At 38.1% G+C, this 22,165-nt stretch overlaps 1 long non-coding RNA gene across 1 annotated transcript in view; it reads right to left on the minus strand.

The window, feature by feature from the left end:
* Window positions 1–22,165, minus strand: part of LOC112978534 — a 92,676-nt gene that overhangs the window by 44,549 nt on the left and 25,962 nt on the right. Inside the window, exon 3 of the long non-coding RNA XR_003257917.1 lies at window positions 21,950–22,096. This is a non-coding gene — a long non-coding RNA (uncharacterized LOC112978534). The remainder of the gene's footprint in view (window positions 1–21,949; window positions 22,097–22,165) is intronic.

Consider the following 22,165-nt stretch of genomic DNA (forward strand, 5'->3'; position numbering starts at 1 on the left):
AATCCTGTGCAATGTGCTCTAGGTGACCCTGCTTGAGCAGGGGGGTTGGACTAGATGATCTCCAGAGGTCCCTTCCAACCTCAGCGATTCTGTGATTCTGTGATTCTGTAAATGTTGTGGCTGGAGGCAAGTTCATAATAGTCATGTCTGCATAAGTCATTAGGATCTTTTTGTGGTACCCCTGTAACTTATACATGGGTCTGCTTTTAGGAAGATCATCTTTTTGCACTGCTGTAGATTTTAGGCCAAATCAAAAACAAGCAAGCAGAATTATTCTTGCTTAAGTAGCAATTTAAAGAAACATGAAGGAGTCTCCTCATTTGAAAAAAAATGAACTGGTAAAGGAATATCACTTCATTACTCCAGAATGAATTAATGTGAGTCAAAAGTCAAAAGTCAAGATAGTCAGGTCTGTCCTCTTGCACCTCAGAAGGCATGCTTTACCTGGTGGGTAGGGCTGGGAAGGGCTTGGAAGCACCTTAATGAACACATTAAGGCACATTTTAGTGTATGCCTGGTATTAGACAAGCACTTAAGAATCTCACTAAATTAAGACATCTGTAGGGATGATATGAAAAGCTGTCAGAGTACAGTATATCTTATACTCTAAAATGCTAATGAGCATTAACCCATGTGAATTAATAAATAATTAACATGCAACAATCTCTTCACATTTAAATAAGACATTTTCAAATCTTTCAATCCGCTCAGGTTAGATTATGATCTCTTGAGCAAGCAGTTTTTTCTGCAACTCCAGCTAGAAACCCCTTATTTCCAAGACATCAGATTTTTCCTGCCAGACTCAAGATCATTATCACCATTTAAAAAAAAATTAGTTAACAAAATTATTTTAATGTAGCTAAATATTAGAGGATAATTTTTCAGTTAAGAGTGTCTAAGCAAAGGAGTTCAGGAAACTATGATTGAAGGTTGCAAGTATTTGAGCCACAGTGTGACAATGCTACAAATCCATCTTTAAAGCCCCTACAACTGAATCACAATCATGCTGATCCAGTATAATCTAACTCTGTTATTTCAAATCTGACCAAAACATCTGATGGGTTATCTTTGCACCAACAGGATTTACGCTGGGCCAGGTATTGTCGGTTCTCCCAGTAAGCAGCAAAGAGCCACTGTACACTCCATAAATGAGATCAGGTGTCCATTCTTAATCCAGATCTTAATTCTACTGCTGGCAAAGCAGGAGTACATAGACCCAGTGTTAATGACTGTGGAACCATGACCTAATTGTATTTAATGCTGGAAGATCTCTACTTCCAATAAACACACAGAACTCTAACAGAGTGAACCTCATGCAAAAATACATTAAAGCCTTTAAAGTAATTAAGAAGTCTACTTCTTAGAATAACAGATTTACAGCGCTTTGAAAGATAAAACGTAGCAGAAAGGAGTTAAGATGAAGTAACAGCTTTTGCTATATCTATTTTCTTTATGCTAAATAAAAATAAATTTCATAAAATAGGAAAACTCTAGTTAGAAGAAACTGAAGAGGGATGTCTGGTGTCAGAGATGACCTAATTGAACATAATTTTTGGATTTCTAATGACTTCACTACTCTGTCAGCAAGAAATCAGAATAAAACTTTCACCATTAAAATATACATGACCATACACATGCACTCTCTGGTACTACAAAGCCAAAGCTAACACAGTGTCCCACACTCATCCAGATTAAGGTACATTCCCATTCCTCAAGGAACAGAATTGAGTAAATCTTGACTTCATTGTAAAATCTAAATAAATGGCTGCACTCAGAGGATCTTTACATAGGTCAGGTGGGACACAAATGCTATTCTTTCAAGACAACACCAATACTGCACTTCTGTAGATCTGGCTACAGCTTTTCGACATACTATCCTCTGGCTAGTGCATCTGAACAGCTCAGGATTCACTAGACCCCTATCCAGCATACAGTCTCGAAGTTCCATTCAAAAGGAGGGAGAGCTACCACGCAAGTCCAACTCCATGGTTCAAGAGACTTTCTGCTCAGATGATTCTCTCCTTTGGTACAGGATTTGACTCACAGTCTTAAATTTTTTATTACCCAGAAAAATTTAATACAAGAGAAACATAACTCATGAAATCAAGAAAAATGAAGTGAATTGCTTCCCTCCCTTACATCAAAACCACTGTGCCAGTTTGGAATACAGCCATGACAATGGGAGCATAACACAGAACAATGTCACAATGTCATAGTCCCTTACGATAAATCTCAGAAAGTGGAGTTAATATTTCCAAAATAGAAAAGTCTGACAGGAAACCATGGTTCTGCCAGGATGTTATTCCACAGCTTGGAGGAACTTGCCAAAACAAGCAACTGGAATACAAATAAAATTGTGCAACTCGTTTGATGATCTTTTTGTGGTACATCTAAGTTATCAGCAGAACTGCATGAGAGTGGTAAACTTTTCTGAAATGAACATGGATCCATTTCCTACCTGCAGTGTCATTTCAGAATGAATGAATGTGGATTTGCAATATAAGATTGTCTTTAAAAGTTGAAGCCCAACTCTATAGCTTACAGCCTTCYAGGCAAGAACGCTGATATCAATCTGCATGTGTGCATACATGCTCACAAGCTCTTTCCTTCTAATTTTACCACAGTTGTATCCTATTGTGCTTGCTCAAAATTTCACATTATTTCCAAGCGTTTGTTTTCTCCATTGTATCACTGATACTGTCATTTGCCCTTCATCCACATAGTGAGGTCATTCTGGGTGGCTATATCTACTTTACAAAGCTGTGTCTTCTACCCATATGAGCTGGCACTGATTCTTTTAGCAGCTTTTGCCCAGTGAGTAATTAGCTGTTGCACTAGCACGATGAGTCACCATAACGGTCCTACCATTCCTTTCATAAAAAGAAGTGACCATTCCTTTATTATTACTCAACAGTTGATAAATATAGGTTTTGAAATATGCTTAAAATATACTTTTTGTATTAGTCTAAAAGACTGTATTTAATTAAATTTTTTTTTTAATCTTTTATATTCCAGTCATAAAAAAACCCTTTATTTTAAATTTTATTTTAAACATCTCGCTCCCTGTTTTCAAAAATATCCTGCTTAAAACACATTAAAATGGTGAATCAGAAAATGGATGCTCTAATTTTCTAAATAAATTTAAAAAAAGAAAAGAAAATGTAATAAAAAGATAAAGCCTTCATAGTGAATTGCAGCAATTATATCTCCACAGCTACAATATAACCCAAAACTTTGCAAAGGCTTTGATTATTGAACCATGGCTGAAGTGAATAATTTGGCTTTCACTAAGAAAACAAGCACATTCATTCTCACCGCAATGGAGACAGGCAGTTTTAATTAAACCTTATCAAAAGATGAATAAAGAATAAACTCAATACCCATTCCACAGGACTTTATTTTCATCTGTTTAGTTTAAGCTTTCCGTGTTCATGCAATAATTAACCACTGTCCAAGGAATGTTGGAGTTGTGTTAATGTTGGTAAAGATTTAATTAGTTCAATTATCTGGAGAGTATTGAAGGCTCAGCACAGTACCAATTTCTCCAGGCTTTACACATACCTCAGATCAAAATATATTAAACTGAAATATAAGTGAACAAAGAAATGTACTATTTCACTTCAGCTATTGAATGAGTGTGTGTTCAACAATTTTATTACTCTAATTTTAAAATGAGGTTTCAGAAGTAGAATATGCAGGCTGTGACTTACCTATTCTTTCAGAGCAACTTTTTTTCTAAGTCAGCTTATAAACATATTTTAAACAAAATGAAGTTTAGTTTAGATAGGAAAAATCTAATATTTCTCTATACAGGAGAAAACATAGGTTCCTTTTACACTTTTTTCCCATTGCCTACATATTTTACCTCTTTCATGGAAAGCGAGGCATTTAAAAAGCATTGAAAGCAGTGACACAAACAACTGTTTCAATCTGTCAGACAGCACGGACAAACAGTAGGGATCATTTTGGAAAACAGAGCGGCCCCCCAGCAGTCTGACCTTCCTGGTGGGAAAGAGAACACAGCGCTGTGCTTGACAAGGCCGCCAACAAAGAAGTATATTTAGTTCCCCCAAATTCTGACACGCTTCTCACAGGAAAAACACAAACTGGGATGAGGTAGAGCTGACTACTCCCAACAAAGGATAATTTATAATTGGAGAGCGCACGTTTCCCTCAAAACAGAACGGAACGCACCGAAGGTGAACACATTGCCCCATCCCGCTGTAAGCGCTGGAGTGAGCCTGTTTCCCAGTTTTTAAAACCGTACTGCTTCGGATTAGAGGCTATGAGAGATGCCAGCGCTCTGGATCTGGACGCGCAGCTCCCGCTGCCCTCAATGGGAACAGACTCCAAGAACGAGAGTACTAAAAGGTCTCCCCCTTTGTGTCACTAGAGTATTATCATTAACCATTCTTTAAAATGGATGCTGCAATGAACCATAATCATTTTTCTGCCAGGCTTAAACGACACGTTGATTACTGTGTTCCTTTCTTTGGTTTCCCAACTCTGCCTTTTTTTGAGTATGAGTGCTTTATAGCCAGTGCGGGTGTACAAAGGATCACCAGCGTGTGAGAAAGTCACAGGAGTTTATTTCTCTGAGGGTGTAAGAACTGTAGGAGGATGTTATCATTTGCTTATGAAGCCATAAAAACTTATGAGTTAATATAAAAATAAGTGTTTTGAAATCACATACTACATTACACAGGTTGGATACAAGCTCTCTATGGGTCTCCGTAGGCAGTCAGAAACTCCTTCATGGACCACGTTGTTATGCTTCCTCCAGTAAATAGTTTGGTAAACAACCGTAGCAACTCTGTGTACGTTATTTGCTACTACTCACATCAGCTGGAAACTGTCAATACCTTAAGGCACAAATTAAACTAATAAAAGGTGGTGTGAATTGCATGGTGAGTGCCAGCTGTTCCCCCTGCTCACCTCGTATTTTGGCCAACATTTGATTTCCCCTTCCAGTTTTCTGCAGGGTGARAGAGAGATACTGAAATTCATTCGGGGTCTCTGGGGGCCAGATGGTGGATAACGCTCGCTGAGCAACTGCACACAGCACATTTTCCACTAACCAACTCCTCTGCTGGCACTTGCTGCTTAAGTTGCATCAGCCCTCTGAAGACTGCAAGCAACTCTCTTGGCGCCATACACCCCATCCCTCACATTACTTCTGCTTGGTGCTTCTGTGAGGTTTTATGACATTCATGTGGGCACAAAACACTAATATAAGATAAAGTATTTAATGATTTATGTTTTTATTATCAGCTGAACAAAAATATGCTGAAACACCGACATCCATCTCTGAGCATAAGGAAGCATCTGAGGTAAAAACAAAACAAAACAAAACAAAACAAAACAAAAAAACCCCAGAGTTACAGCATGTACAACTGAGTACCAAATTTGATCATAAGCATAGTCATTTATTAACATTAAAAAGATTTAACCTTTTTTTCTCCTTAACAATTATTAAACACAACTGCATAATGAAAACAGATATATCCATACAGAATGACCTTATATTCTTCTCTATCTTAGGAACTGCTCTTCAGGTTCTTTCCCAGAATTTGACCAAACCTTAAAGATAGTACTCATTTTTACTACAGAAAATTCAAGCTATATTCAAGCAAGGACTCTGCTGCCCCTTACACTCACAATGCTTGACAGGGAAATGTATGTTGCTTAATAATGACTATTAGCTACAAAGCTGAGGAGAAAATGATCTAACTAAATAGATACAGAGGCATTTATAGTACAAATTTTGTAATATTATATAAACTCCTTCCACAAGTAATATGATGTATACTGCGATTTAAATAACAAAATACTATCTAAAAACATTAAGACTATGCCCATGATACATAAATTAGAGCAACCGAAAGCAAAAAACAGATATATCAGATGCTATATTGTTACATGGCCTATTCTGTCCCTAAATAGTAATCATTTCTGTGAAATGATGCACTTCTATGTGAAACCTTGGAAGGAGGTAGTATACATTGTAAGTAGACAGTTATTCCAAAGAGGAGTGAATTTGCCTGCCAACACTTTTAAATAGGTTTTCTTTTTGAAAGTCAAATCACTTATTTTATCTGGAAAAGTTCCAGGAATGGACTGGTTCTACTACAGATTATCTACAAAATAGGTTTAGCTTGGAGCTTCTTGGTGAGAAAAAAATATTAGAAAGTGCAGAAGAAATCTTAGTAAAGGTACAATTCTTTACCCCCCCTAAATTTTAAAATGCAATTCTTAGTTGGCAGGAAATTGTCTATTAGCTTAACAAAGACTTGTTTGGGAGGAAGCAGGGAGAACTTTGGCTGACTTAAACCTGAAGGGTAACTATTTTTTCTGCTCAGTTTTGAGAACATGATTCTCCTGTTTTTTTCCTGGTTTGAAAGCATTTGTGATATATAAATTCGGCTGAGAAATATCAGGGAACTTTGTCTACACCAAAAAAGGAACTTTTGGGTATTTTGTGCACCTAATGAAAAGCACTTGTTTTGCAGAAGGCAGTTCTGCAGCGTAAGTCATTTTTACCACACAAATTCCCTGCTTTTGTGTTAGCAAAGAGGAATACTTTGAGTCTTTCAGTTTAGAAGACCTTCAAACAGACAATAGTGTGTAAACAATCCCAAAGTACATAACTTTACTAGAACAACCTCCAGCCCGGGAGTACGGGCTTCAGAAAGGCCCCTTCATCAGATTTCCTTCTGCTCTTCACCCTGAACAAAGCCTTGGCTGACAATACCGAAATCTCCTTCTTTCTTCGGATTAAACCCCCTTTGCAGGAAAAGTATGCAAATGCTATATGTGTTTCCCTTGCTGAGGCTACTCGAGACCAGCTATCTTTTCACTGTCTCTTTTACTCGGGCAGACCATCCTACCGGCTGACAGGGAGACCAGCCTTCCAATTCAATATCTTTCACAACACTGACAGTTGGATGCTGGGGCCTGCCATGAACTCTAAAAGGAGCTCATTTAGTCATAATTAACTATTCCCTGCATATTTCCTAAGGTATGGTAATTGTGCTAAAAGCCAACAAGTGAAGCATTCATTCTGGTTTTCTTTTAAACTTTTATTTTTCCACAGCAGTCTCTTTCTCCTCCCCCCCCCCTTTTTTTTTTAATCTTTTCTTTCTTTCTTTTCCTCCTCCCTGGAAACGTTTAGAGTAAAGAAAAGGAATGACAGTGGAGATAGGGAGCTGCAGAAAACTGTGATGTAGGCAGTTCAAAAGGCAAAGTCTGCCATACGATACAGGACCCCATGGCAGCACTGAGCTATTCAGTTGGGTAGAACATAAAGGAAAATGAAACAAGTAGAATAAAGCTATGTTATTAGTACAGAATGATGGACATCCTATTTGGGTGACAGGGAGTAATGAAAATACATTTCTAATTCCTTAGATATGATGATAAGTGATCTCCGTTTCCATTAGCACCACAGCATATGTATTTGACCAATCTAAAAATCTTCAAAAATTATGCAGATTTACTGCATTTATACACTACTCTTCCCCTCCCCACAATACATACACAGAACTAGTCTAAATATTACTTGTTTTGCACATGGAGAAAGTCCCACGGAGTCTAATGGGGGTTCTCACAAGAATAAGGTATGAAGAATCTAGCCTTATATACAGAATACATTTATCACTGTTAAGATGGAATGCTGTGGGAAGCTGACATGGATTATTTACCTTAAAAGGCAAAATGTGACCTCAGGTCTGCCCTTATCTGCTTTCTGTTTTAGGTTAAGTGAATGAAGGGCTGACAGCACTCTCCACTTCCTTACTGACTGTATGTTCTGCTGGAATTCTGCTGTCTTTTGGAAAGCTTGGGACTTAAAGGATACCTATCTATCATAAATGTAAGTAGCCCACACAAAGAACAAGTGACTACAAAGCTAAATCTCTTCACATTCCAATCTCTTTTCCACTTGGATATGCACCAAGAGCAAAGAAATCACTGGCTTTTGCAAAGAATCCATGAAGGGGCAGGGGGAGGTTACACACTGCAAATTCAGCAACTGTGCCAAAAGGGGTGATCACAGCACTGAGATTTCTTCTTATTATATGGCATTTTTAAAGTGCCACAAAATGTGGTAGGGCCTTCAAGAACAAGGGCAGTAAAATCCTTGATCTACAGAATTTACATTCTAGGTTTCAGGCATAAAATAAGAAATAAAGTTAATAAACAAAGAAAGAGATAAGGGAGAGAGAGAGCAAAACTTCAAACAACAAGGTCACAAAACAAGTTGTTTTACTTATAGCCACATACTAATCATTCTAGTTTTGCTTTTTAGTAGTATTCACTTACACTTAGCATATAACCTTATACTATGCTTGCTTTAAGCTTGTAGAATACTTTAGAATAAAAAGCATTTGCCATTTTGTTCCTCAAACACTAGAATGCAATCACCTTTTGAGGAATAAATCTTAATGTTAAGAGTTAAATGGGTTACGTGTTTCTGAAATCCTCTTTCCCTCCATTTATTCCTAGACTATAGCAAATTTGTGGATCAATGTGCTTTGTAATGGTATGCAAACTCCCTAAGAACCAAACTGACAAACGGTTGCTAGAAATCTTAACAGAAAGTAATTGAATATGGTGTTCAGATCAAGATCATCTATGTGATCACCATGGTCTGAGGGGGTTGGGGTTTTTAGGGGGGTGGGAGTTTCTTTGTTTAGCCTTTGTGTGCTATCATGACCAGAACAAACAGTGGATTAACAACAGAAACTCAGAACATCCAGTAAAACATATGATTCTCTCAAAGGTTAAGAACTCAAGATTTTGATGCTTCCTGAATGTCAGCAAGTATCAATGTTTGATATACAAATAAAATAGATGTGAAGCACTAAATAAATAATAGCAACTTCTGCAGATTTCACCTAGTGGAGCTCCTGCTTTTTTTGCCCACAGTGTGGGCTGAGCTAGAGCAGCATTTCTTCCTATAAACCTGAAGCTGGAAATGCTTTTATACCTTTTATGCTTCTTTAAGGGCTCATGCATTCAGATTGAGTTGTGTTTACTCTCTGCCTTTCACAGTAACCCACAGAAAGAGAATTAGATTTCTAAAACACTCTGTTCCCCTGAGGCGCATTTCAAACACCTTGCAAAATCCCCAGGTGAGCTGCTGCTTCCCATTTCCCAAGCCCATAGTCAGAACTGTGTCGGAAGGAAAGAGGGCTACATCCTGCAGTCCTCTGCAAGAAGCAGTGCTGAGACAAACTGGCAAAAGTTTCTACTTGCAGTATCACACAAGCTGGTATAGCAGCTTCCCAGAAACCTGTCAGGTTTGGGGATGATTCCTTTATGGGAAGTGAAGCGTCTACGCAAGAAAGCTTCTCCAGCGCTTGAAAGATTCAGAAAGTCTCAGGTTTTAATCTCTCTGAGAAACTATGACAAGGGTTAATGATACAAAAGCAATACTCCATCTGCTAAGAAAATCAAAATCAAGACTTAGCATATAGTTTCCAGTCAAGGATTTGGGGCAGAGCCAGGTCAAAAAACCTTTTGTATCTTTTACTCTATCTAAATATGCCTCCTAAAAATTCAGTAATACATGTAATTAGCCTTGGGGATGCTTAATATAGGGATAAAAATTGTTAAGAAAGAAATTCCTTTCTCTAGTTCAAACTACAGTATTTCTACTTGCCAGAAAATCCAGATTTGGGGGAAATATTTTGTTTTCTAACAATTTCTTCAATTTCAACAATTTCTAACAATTTTCTTCTATTGCTGAATGATAACTTTTCTGGTCACTAACAGTGACATAATCCTAGGAAACAGCTTCTCTGCACTTGCCTGACTTCCTAGCCAAAACATTCTCCTGCTCATGTCCAACCAGCTGTTGCCAGATGCAGAAAGACATTATAGCCAATCCATGGTGGTCCCTCAGGGTAAAACTCTAGCAGGTCCCTCCAGGTCTGTATGCTTACTGATCCTATCTCGACCTTATTGAGCTAACATAACGTGGGTATTTCCCAGGCAGCTTTCTTTCCTTTCTTAACAGAAGTCCAATTTTCAAACTCCATATAAGTAATTTAAATGTATATCACTTCCCCAACAAAGCAGCGAGTAGATATTCATTGAGTAATGAATGCCCTCTGACCTTTTCAAATTCATTTCCAATTTTTTACTTAAATAGTAGTTGGGCATCTGGAGACCTACCCAAATGTGGAAAAACTCCCCCACAGAATCTGCATGGAGGATATTTTTATTCCAACATTCTCCTCATTTTAATGAGCTTTGCAAAGGACTGAGGCTGTGCATCCATTAGAGCAGACCCTGGCAGCCAGCATTCACAGTGTGTATATGAAAGAACTTTGCACTAAAAATTATCTGAAAGGTAAAGAATGCTTGTGTTTACAATGCCTTATTAACTCTTCTTTTTGGCAAAACAGCAGACTGTTAATGCTAAGCTTTTTATATGGAATACAAAATAGAAAACATTCATCTGTAAGTCTCTGTACAAATATTTTGATTAGGAAAGTCCTTTTAAAAAATCTGATTCTGATTCACATTAGGCAGAGAAAAGGAAATTCAACAGCCTGTGGTTATTCAATAAAGCAAACCCTGGCTATTCCTTTACTAACTTTAAGACTTCCTGATGGATGAAAGAAAATGAAAGCTCAAGTCACAGAAACGTTGGAAAAAAATCATCAAGGATCTGAACACTAAGCAAACATTCCTTGTAATTCAACTAAAAGACTATTTAAGCACTAGCTGCAACATAAGCAAACTTCTGAGAGATGTACATGTTTAATATAAAAGAGAGAACATTCCTGAACAAGAGGAGATATTTTTTGCAAAACAGTTCTTCAGGAACAGATTGCAGCCTTTAAATCTCATTTATTCAGCCCAAGATGGTATTGTTGTGTCTAAGTTAGTTTTGATAAATTAGCCAGCTTCGCTCCCATTGAAGTCTATGACATTCTCCACTTGTTCACAGGAAGAGCAGAGCTGCACGCAAAGCACAGGCTCGAAAAGATGCCACACCATGATTCCATACTATTTTCTTAAATTTTTCCATATTTTTTTCAGAAATTTATCTATGAAGTTCATTCCTACTGACATGCAATATACCTTGCATATATAAACACAGGCCAGTGAAACAAATGAATGATTAGCAACATTAATAGCTAGGGGTTAGCTGAACTGCCTGGGCTGAAGGGTTTGCCTGCAATTTTATCGTTACAGAATGTCTCAGTGAAAACTAAGCATTTTGTAATGCTGATATTTTATATAAGCATTCTTTAAGACCATGACAGCCAGCAGACCCTGTAGTCTTTTTTTCAGATTTAACTTTATACACGAAACCTAAACACATTATTTATTTTTAAAGCCATATTTTCAAAGGGTATGTAGTTGTTCCTGGAAACAAAATTGTATCATGAAACTGGAATTGCCTTCTGGTTTTATGCAGCCTGACTAAGCATCAAAAATGAGCACTCTTATAATCCAACTTGCAGCAGAAACATTTCTTTTTACAACAGCAGCTTGAAAAAAGAAATCATTGCTCAGAAAACAAAACACTGTCCCATGTTAATAACGAATGCGGCTCCTATCTACCAGGTTCTGTTAAATTGCTACAATTGCCCAGATAAACCATTTGAGGGTATGTCAGGTTTAATTAATACAACATGACCTGATCATTTCCACAGTTAGGAAGAAAGAAGTTTGCGTTCTTTAAATCCAGAGCTCAACCTGGAGATTATGCTAAACTGCTTCATTCACAGTCCACCCTCCTCCGCACATGTCAGGAGGACAGCATTTGTCCCCTCTAGTGATAAACAAATTATACATGAAATCAATTCCACTTCACAATAATTTTCCCTATTGGGTATTATCTTCCCTGCTCAGCTCCCTCCAGTTAAGCTTGCATCCTCTAAGTTGCTAATGAGCTGGGGGCTTTCTGTTCCAGGTGGCACCCCCTGCCTCGAAGTCATGACATTTCCCATTTCGAATGCTGCTGGCATTTTTCGACAGCTCCTGCTAACTAGCCTTTTTGACCTGCACTAAGAGGAACTCATCTGATCGAATCCTCTAACCTGCCAATCATTCCAGCAAATGATCTTCACAGTCACTCCCAAGGCAGGAGGGGGAAAAAAAAAAGAGAGAGAGAGAGAGAGAGAGAGAAGACGAGAGATCGGGAACAAGCGAGCTAGTGGGAGAAGGATGGAGTAGGCAAGCAGGCAGCCTCTGCAGCTACCTAATGAGAGTACTTTAAGTCTCTGAGGCGGCTGAAACACTGAGAAACTGGTGGGAAAATTAGGACAGAACTGAATGCCTGGTGCTGTAATTACTGATTTCTTTCCATCCTGAGAGAGCAATACCTCTGAGATGTGCCATTTTCTAAAGAACACAAGTAAATTTTATCATATAAATAGAAAACATATATATATATTTTCTCTGCCAGCATCAATATGCAAACCTCATAATCCTGCTCTGCCAAATGGTGTTCTTTACAGAATTAATTAGGAGCTGTAAGCTTGTTAAATGAACATCTTCACCTAGGGATGATTATGAATATTTTTTGTTGTTGATGTAAGCCATAAATAGCATTTTTAACCTAATTTAAATGCTGGCAACATTTACACCTCTGTATTTACACGTGTCTGCACACAGACACATGAAACAACAAATACAATATCTGCATAGTCTAGATGTGACTTTGTGGGCTGAAACCAAGCAGTCATGACGATGACTAAGTTGTTTTGATTTTGTTCGTTTTTGATGTGACAGATTACTTACTGTTGAATCATTTGAGCACACAAGGACAGATTTAATTATGTAGGTTTTTTTTCCCATTCACATGACTAGTTTTAGCTTTAAGTTTTTAACAAACTTAACAGGCAGACTGCAGACTAGCTAGATTTTAATTCACATGCAATGCACATACTGAACAACAGAAGTGTTGAAAGCAGTGTACAATAAAAATTTCAGAAAGAAAACTTTAATAAAAGGTTTTATACCATGATATTACATGCTGTGACTGTATTGTTACAGTATAAATCCCAGAAAATATGATGCACAAGCAGCTCTTATATTTATGTCAAAAAACATAGTTACAGCAAAGATTGCACAGAATTAATAGCTAGGTACTAATGGCAGAGAATGATCACCCAAAACTACTAATTAAAAATACATATATGCTCCAAAACAACATTCATAATTTATAACAAGAACATACAATTACGGAAATGGACAATTCTGTCTCCACTTCTTAAAATATCAGATGATACTGTTTCAGTGTTACTCTGCTGTATTATACATTTTGTATCAATTATACATTTGTATTGGAGAGCTTAATATTTTATTTTGAAATTTTGGGGTTCTCCCCTTTAGACTTCTCATAGTAATTTAACAATAGGAGCATGTGGGAGAGAAAAAGTCAGAATAAACCACAAATTATGGGGCAGAATAAATTCATATATTTTTATTAACTGAGTTTTAAAAGTCGTCTGTATTTTTAGGCAAGATTCTTCCTACAACTAAGGGTACTCAATACCCATTTGTTTTACTGGGTGTTGCTTTCAGGGAGCATTTTGCAGGGTTGGGTTGGTTTCTTTGCTTCACTGGGAATCCAGCAATGTAAACTACCTACTCAAACTGCTGACACAAAGCGCTCTCTTCACAGGAACAATTTTGGTACATGGCATTACTAAAATTCGTTTTGGTTTTACAACTTTGCTGAAAGTGAAATGTTTTATTAATTCTGAATGCTGCAAATTATGCCTCTGAGGCAGTGCCTCTCATTAGCCTTGCTGTCTCTCTAGGTTACAGGCCGTATGTCAGCGCTCGAAGGCTCTGCTTTGTCTGGAAACCTCAGTTTCTCCCCTTCAGTGGTTCCACTTTTCCTCTCAGACAAAGCCCCACTGAGGAAACACACGTGACAATCCTAAAGGAGAGGTGACTGTCCATGAGAGAATAGGGAGAGTTCAGAACTGCTTTTGCCTCCCTTCCAGTCATTGTCATTTAAACATTGTCCTCTGTGCATTCAAATGTCATCCCAGACTATCAGCCCACTTCAACTCAAATGGCCTTTTACACCTAGACACTTCTTAAAGCATCAGCAGACCACAAAGACTGCCTAGTGGGAATCGGTTGCTATCCTAATATTAATAATACAATACAGTGCACTTATGGCACAGACGATTCTGTCTTCTGTATCCTAAATTTAAGAACAAACAAACCAGAAAGACAGATAAAAAGTGCTGCAACTGAGCACAGGCATTCATGCAAATACCACCAATATCTTTCCTACAGCATGAGGAACTGTTAAATTAAAAACCTCTATGCTAAAAATTATTTTAGAATGAATCTACACAGTGCTGAAGGCAAGTTATCGTGCATTAGAAATGAACTAAAAATAAGCACCAGACCATGCAAAGGTACAAGAAAATATGATATTGTACCTTGACAAAAGTTCATCCGTAATATTAGCAATGCTCCCTTTTTCTTCTGCCAGCTCTGTAAGCTGATTTGGCCATAAACACTACAACTTAAAAAAAAATCATGCTAGTAAGTATGTAACCACTAACTTCACATGGAATAACATGGTGTATTATAATTGCAATGAAGCCATCAATCTGTCCTAGTCATGGACATTTGAAATATTTGGCCTACCAAGTACAGTAGGTAATAAGCCAAAGTGGGAAGTCCCTTTCCCTCTCCTGCTTCCTTTCTTTTCTTTTTCCTTCATCCCTAAAGCAACTCCCAGACTAACTCTCCTCCCAGAATCCTGCCCGTGGTATTAGAAGTTCTGTCTATGCTTACTTATTTCAATGTGTCAGCCTTTCCCTTCCCTCAAATCTCTCCTACCATTCTTCCCATGCAGCTCAGGACATTCATAAACAGCACTCTTTTAGTCACTAGGTGTATGCTATATGGAGGCCACGTCCTCCTCAGGCATTTTCCTAAAACCTTTCCAGGGTTCTCCAGTCTTTCCATCACCACAACCATAACCACAGCACTTATCTTTTCATGTATTGCTTCTGAGACAGGAACTACAGGCACAGGAGTAGATGCTGTCCTGATCTTTTTTTAGTCTGTGAATCTGAAAGACTCTGGTGTTCGGCTGGCTTAGTGGAACTGTAAGAAGAACGGTCACTGGGCAATCAGTAAGAATTCACGTGTGGTTCTTCGAAGGCCTTCACTGATTGAGTTTTTACAACCGTATACATTAGCAGGTTACTGACTCACAGTGAATATTGATTCCACGAAAGCCAAGAGACTGCCTGTTCCCCTGCTTCTGCTGAGTGTGATCAAGTGACAAGTGTCTTCAGTACCACAACAGACATGACTAGATATTGCAGTACCAATGTGGGAACACCAGTAAATGTATCTCAAATCTCACTGACTCCTTAATGGGGTGGTGTGCTATCCTTTACTGTGGCATACTGATATCACCCAATGGACATCTGTGTGTTCAGCTGCCCCATCTCCAACCCCTGCGTGTAGCTTAAGGGACATGAGAGGCCACAGTGAAGATGGCCTTGCAGTGGCCACCTACTTCCTTGGCCCATTTCACCCTCTGAGCAGATCCTACTGAATACAGTGGGATTTTCTTTATGGCTGAATGGCTGAATAGAAGGCAAAATTCAGCCTATAACTCTCATTTTACACTAATAGGAATAAGATAATAAATTCTTAGACATCAAGAGGAGAATGTAGTCCAATGCCTGGAGTTTTTCCCTTGTGTGTTAAATTTAGGGCATATTCTATCAGTGTGGTGATCTCATTCTTTGATATTAAGTAAAGCACAGCTGGAACAGTCTCATAAAACCATTATGTTGTTAACATATGAAAATAATGGCACTAAAAGTATTAGAGAGCCAAAAATATCTTGGATCCTGCAGTTATCTTTCACAGCTTAATACTAATTTAACATTTTACAAAATTAATGTTACAATTTCAACTCTGTTTAGTACTGTCATTACCAGACTCAAACCCAAATTGCTTTCAGCTGCCCACCACAACTGCATCTTATTAGCCTTTTCACAAAAGCCAATTTATGCAAATCCAGTATTAGTTAAATAATTAAACTGACCCTCAACATTCATGTATAGACATCGTTTGGTACTAAAAGATGCAAAAGATATTTAAACCTCCCATCTTCAGTACTTAGGCCTCCGTCTTTTCAACTGCAGCAGCACAATGAGTGTTTGCATACATCTATTTGAATCCGTCTCTAAAAAAAAATCTGCATTTTTAAAATAAAACTGTTAACTGTTGTGCTTTTATAATTCTGCTTTTCTCTACCAAGACAGATTTACACTGAGTTTTAAAATCTAGGATCTATAAAACACAACTGGCTACTTTCAGCTTTTGACTAAATCAACAATGATGAAATCTGGCTGACTGATACAACAACTCAGCCCCTTTTAATGCAGACCTTCCTCCACTGTAATTACTATATTTTTATCCCCTGAAGCTGAACAGATGAAGGTTTAGACCCACAGCGCACAGTTTTCCATGGTGATTCAGCAGTGCTGGGATAGGCAGGATAGCGGAAATGCGGGCAGGTAGTGAATTAGAGTGACTTTTCAGTGCTGACTGTTGATATGTACACTGCTGGACTATAGCTTCCCTGCAGCTTGACTGGGGCAACGCAGGCAAAACTCTTATGTTCCCACACAGCAGTCCTGAACAGGCACTCTTACACAGTCTATAAATGCAAAACTGAAGGAAAAAAAAACAAACAAAAATGAAAATATTTGGATAGGTCTGGAGTATTCACCTCTCCTGACATTCAAGCTAGCAAATACAGAAAAGATATTTTTACATAATAATTGTTTCTGAACATCCCTGACCAGAAGCAACCAGTTCTTCAGCAACTAGCACTTTCTGCCATTATACTGGTAACTGCCATCTATTACGCCTCAGTTAGTTTTACACAGCTGAGCTGACCTGAATGACGACACAGGCTCTTCGATAGCCTGGGCTGATGGCAGTTGCTGGCTTAAATGGACAGAAAGAAGAATTCAGCATGCTGCAATTGAAATTCAGGATCGCTCGGATGCATGTGCGTGTGGAGAAGCAATACAAATAAAGACCACTTTTTGTTTTGCTCCAGTGAATTGTCAAAGAGATTTAGAAAGTCAGGGGATCTCATTATGGTAATACAGGTTAAATACTTTAAAAGCATATGGTGTTACCATCCTGAATTAAGCTGTCCCTGCTGGCTCTGGGAACCACACAATAGGTCAGAAATACATCTCATGTCCTTGGTCAACCAATGAGAACTCAGGATTACGCATTACCATGAGAAAACATTGCGTGATATCTGGTATCAGGTAATGCCTTGTCTGTTCAATTATTATTTGACTCATCCTTCTCCAGAGGAACAAGCTCTAGCCATATATTTCACTGGCCTAAGGAAAAAGCAGCTCTGGAGTTTCTCCCGGTCCATTCTTTATAAAATAATAAAATATAAAAGAAAATAATATAAGTAGAAATGGGTGAAAGCACATCTTCCACAGAGATGCTTCCTGCCCATTGGAAAAAAAGGAAAAAAAAAAAAGATGCAACAAAAATCATCAGGCCCAGGATAAAAATATTCTGTTTAATCACAAAGCTTTAAAGATTTTTGGATATGGTCAGAAGATTTCTTTCCTTTCTCCTCCAAAGGCCCCATCTAATTCACTGCTGACACATTTTTCTGTGCAGAATGGAGCTCCTTACTACGTATTTACTAATTTTCTCCAGTAGGGAACATTCTGAAAATTGACCTTGGTAACTTCAAATGTCAGCTCTTTCCCCACGGGTACCAAGATAATGTATTGTCTCTCTCTTGGAGCCCATGACAATGACACAATTTATTCCACAAAGACCCTATTAATAGTCTAGGTCTGAGAGTGATTATCTAGGTTTTCAGAAACACGTCCCAGGTTACTGCTGTTTCAGGCAATGTTTGAGTTTGTAAGCAGCTATGCCGCAGACAGGCAACTGAAGAACTACATTTTCAAGATAGTAGAAATTCTCAGGGATGCACCAGTTTCTACAGCTGTCCCCTGCAGCCCTTTCTGAGGCAGCAGATGAGCTCTAACAAATGATGATGCAGCCATTTAAGAAGCCTTTAGCTCCTCTCTTTCACCAACCTGCCAGAAATTGCTGCTTCCAAAGTTGGCATAAGATAATGTATGCCCATGCCTCAGCCCCTCCAGGGGAAAGCCCAGTCTCTTTGCTTTCCAAAAGCTAAATAAAGGTGGACTTAATTCAGTGGGGCAGAAACTTCTGGTAAGCATGTGGACAAGACAGCAGGAGATTAAAATTTTTTATATTATCACAGCAAGATTTGGCACAGCTCATTTGTTGGAGCTCTCAATTTTATTTTCTGTTCTACCTTGAACAAATGGAGATGAGGAATATTTGGAAGGAAGGAGGAGAGAGAAGACAATACTAGAATTTCCTTCCATACCACTGAGATTCTGTTTCTTGTTCAGTCTTTAAATTTGTGTGTCTTCTAATAAATTCCACTATCATGTATAAATGTATAAAAATACATTAAAAAACTGAGCCATCCCCCACCCCCTAAGTGTCAGAGGATTCAGAGACCAACTACCTACAAATATTTCTCTTTTGCAGTTTCCTGATGAATACTGATATACTTTAAAATATTTACAATGAAAATGCATAGCCACTGTTTTAGACTGGATCCATTCAAATGAACTAGCCTGTTCACACTCCAGAATTCAGATTCTCTACAAACTCAGTCCTGAGCAAGGTCCACCCTTCTGCCAGGGCAGTGCATGCACTCTCTTGTGTTCTCACATGCACCAAGAATTCCACATTTGGATACTCAGGAATAATACGTTTCTGAGATAAGGCTTTATTTTACACTTCATGGTAAGAAGTAGTTGCTTTGGTGTAATTCATCGGACCTATTTTAGATGCCAAATCTGGGACAAGATGGCCTTAGCTTTAGAAGTAACTATTTATCTTTAATTATAAGGACAATCTAGATGATTAGCTCAGATGCAGAAATCTACATATGGTTAGATAGATCCCACCCTTTCTGACTTTCTTACCTATATATGCATAAGGTCAATTTAAGAAGATGGGTAAAACCTGTATATACCTGCCTTGTCCAGGAGACAGGCTATAAGCACTTGGTTGCCTTTGCTTTTTCCAAAATCTGATCTACTTTCTTGCTGGCACTTTACTGGCACTTTAAAATTTTTCTTCATCCCCACTGGCTGTGATGTTATCTAACTAGTCTCGTTGCTGTTTGCCTCCATCCCTCTAACTCCCTTCATCTCACCTGTTAACTTCATGGCCCTGGAGAGCCACTGTCATCTTTCTTTTTGCTTTTTCATGCACCCTGGTGCTTCACCGAGTCTTGTGAATGGAGACTCCTCAGAAGTGCTTTAACTGAGTATCCCATAATAAATACCCCTTCCTTAATGTTACAGTCGTGCTTACTGCAACTCTAGTCCTCCGCTAGAATAACTGACTCAGCTCCTAACTCCTCTATATAGGCCATTTTACTGACTGAACATCCTACTTGCCAGTCACTGCTCTACTGTTTAAAATCACAGCCACCCACTATTTAGATCAGGTCTTCACCAGACCTCCCTTTCACATTATCAAAACTGCCCTCCTCTTTTTTCCAACTCCTTTCACTCTCCATACTGACTCCTATTTCCTTGTGCTTGGTGGTCTCATCCTTTTAAAGGTTTCCACCCATCCTGCCAATTCCTCGCACAAGGCCAGGTTCCACGTTCACATTTCCTCTGCCTCCCCTGCTATTCTGGTTTCTTCTGCTCAGTCTCCAGCTCTCTACACTGAACTTATGGTAGTAGGACTTATATTTTGTGCTAATACTCTTCCAGTATTACCAGCTGTTTCCTGTCTTACATTAAAAATCAAATGCTACAGTCAGGAACTGATCTTTCATTGTACTGTATGCAACTAAAACAACACAGTCACAAGCCACAATAGAAAGTTGTAAGCAATAAGGTAATGTACACAAATCAAAACTTACAATTTGTTATGTGCCTCTGGATCTGATATGATGAAAGGTGCTATTCTGTGTAAATGCTGTGGGCGAGTAGCCACAACAGTACAGGGGTGTATGTCAAAGGTACACATGGCACTCTTCTTACAGATTTTTTTTAAAAAATACCCTGTATATGCTTAAATAGGTATCCAGTAGAAATCACCGAAGTGTTATCTTGTCTGCTATTTTACATGCTAGTTTTCAAATACAGACTTTCTATTGCGTATTTTTGTACAAATGCAAAATTACATTTGTTGGAGGCAACAGAAAGAAGATTCGGTATATTAGAAATGAGATTCTGTGCATAAGCTTCCATGCAAAAGGTCTTTAGCACAGATGGACACATTCTAAATTTACTTTGGATGGATGATATGTCACGTTGGAACAGACAAGGTTGAAGAGATGTCTGCAGGGACACAGCCCCAGGAAAAAGTAGGGATTAGCTTGTCAATAAAGATGTAAACAGACTGCTCTGAAGTGGCCTCATTTCTAACATTAGAAAATCTTAAATGGTTTGCTGGAGAAGAGCATGTGCAAAAATTGGGGCAGGTTGTCAGGGCTGAAATCTATTCATTTCAGTTTTCAGTAGTCGCTGTCTGTCATGCAGACAACCTCCAGAATATTACAAGGTTAACAAAAATTCCACATAAATGTGTAACAGAAAAGCAGTGAATATAATTCATTAGGGAAAGTCTACATGTGATACTGTAACAAGCAGGTATAGCTAAAGATAGACTTAATGAGATTGTCAGCTACATAAATATCAGACTATACCTTTGGATAGGTGCAAGAACAGCATTTACATTTATCCCAGCTCCTAGAACTTCCATATCAAGCCATTTGATATTAGTCACGTGAAACAATTATAATAGACTTAACATTAAAAAGCAAACGTGACTAAAAAAAAGGCTGGCCTGGGTTTTGAGTGAAACAAGTCTGTACTTTGGGTATTTTATAAAACTTCATGAGTATGAAATTATTATGAGAGTGAACATATATATGAATATGTTTCTTTTATATCCTATATGCTTCTTATACATACACTTACACACACACATACACACACTTAAAAAATTTGTTTTTATGTACAATTGCTACAGATTTGAATTGAACTGAATACAATTTCACAGATTTGAAAAATGGAAGAAAATACAACTTATTGTTCCTGTCTCAGAAAAAAAAAAACAACAAGCTTTGGCAGAACATCTAAGCAAGGGAATACGGCTAATGTGGAGGAGTCTGTCAAGTGGTAAGTCCCACTGAACCAATACCGGGGTGATGCGTATGGACAGAATAGAGTTAAGAGTGTGATATAACAATAGCCATTCCCTTATTTTAAGTTACTCCTTAAGTAGCCTCCCTACTCGCTGCCCTTCACAGGTTCTGTTCTACTGTTACAGTATTGGAAGTCACCTTGCACAACATTTCACTGCTGTAACAACTACAATTAAAAAGAAGGGGTATCAAATAAAAGCCATCCGAGAATAAAACCAGTTCTAGTAGGAAAGATCAAACTTATTACTGTGTCAGCACCTCTGTCTCCATCAAGAACATCCTTCTGCTGTCCAGGAGTTAAGGCTACCAGACCTACTAAACTAATCATTTTTGTTGCTGCACCAAAGTTTAACAACAGAACAGGCAGGATATATTTTCTTGCTCCATGCCTTACTAGGGGGAAAAAAAATCAGTCCAAATTAAAGACAACCTAATACTTAATCTGCTGGCACTGACTTCTGCAATATTCTCAACCTGTCAGTCACACTGATCCTGCCCACAAGGCCAGGAACTTACTCTTAGTGATGATCTATATTGCAAAAACAGATTATCTCCCTGAACATGAGCAATTTAAGAAATGCATTGTTCAATTTTATATTTTGTTTCTCCAAAGGGAACTAAAGTAAACAGTATTTTCAAAGAAATATCTAACAATAATCATCTTACCTGCATCATCTGTTGTGAGCATAGGTATTCCTCAATGTTTGCTGTTTGATACACCTTTGCCATAACTATTGTTTTTTCCAAAGACTCTTATGCTTTCTCCAGTCTCTGGCTGTAATCTTACATTCGGTACAGTAAAAATAGAAGACACTGCAAAAAAGGGCATCAGTTCAGAAACTTGGATAGTTTCCCAAAAGTTCATTTTAAAATATCAGTTAA

Source organism: Apteryx rowi, unplaced genomic scaffold (assembly GCF_003343035.1).
Source record: "Apteryx rowi isolate R43461 unplaced genomic scaffold, aptRow1 scaffold_1223, whole genome shotgun sequence".
NCBI classification, from domain to species: domain Eukaryota; kingdom Metazoa; phylum Chordata; class Aves; order Apterygiformes; family Apterygidae; genus Apteryx; species Apteryx rowi.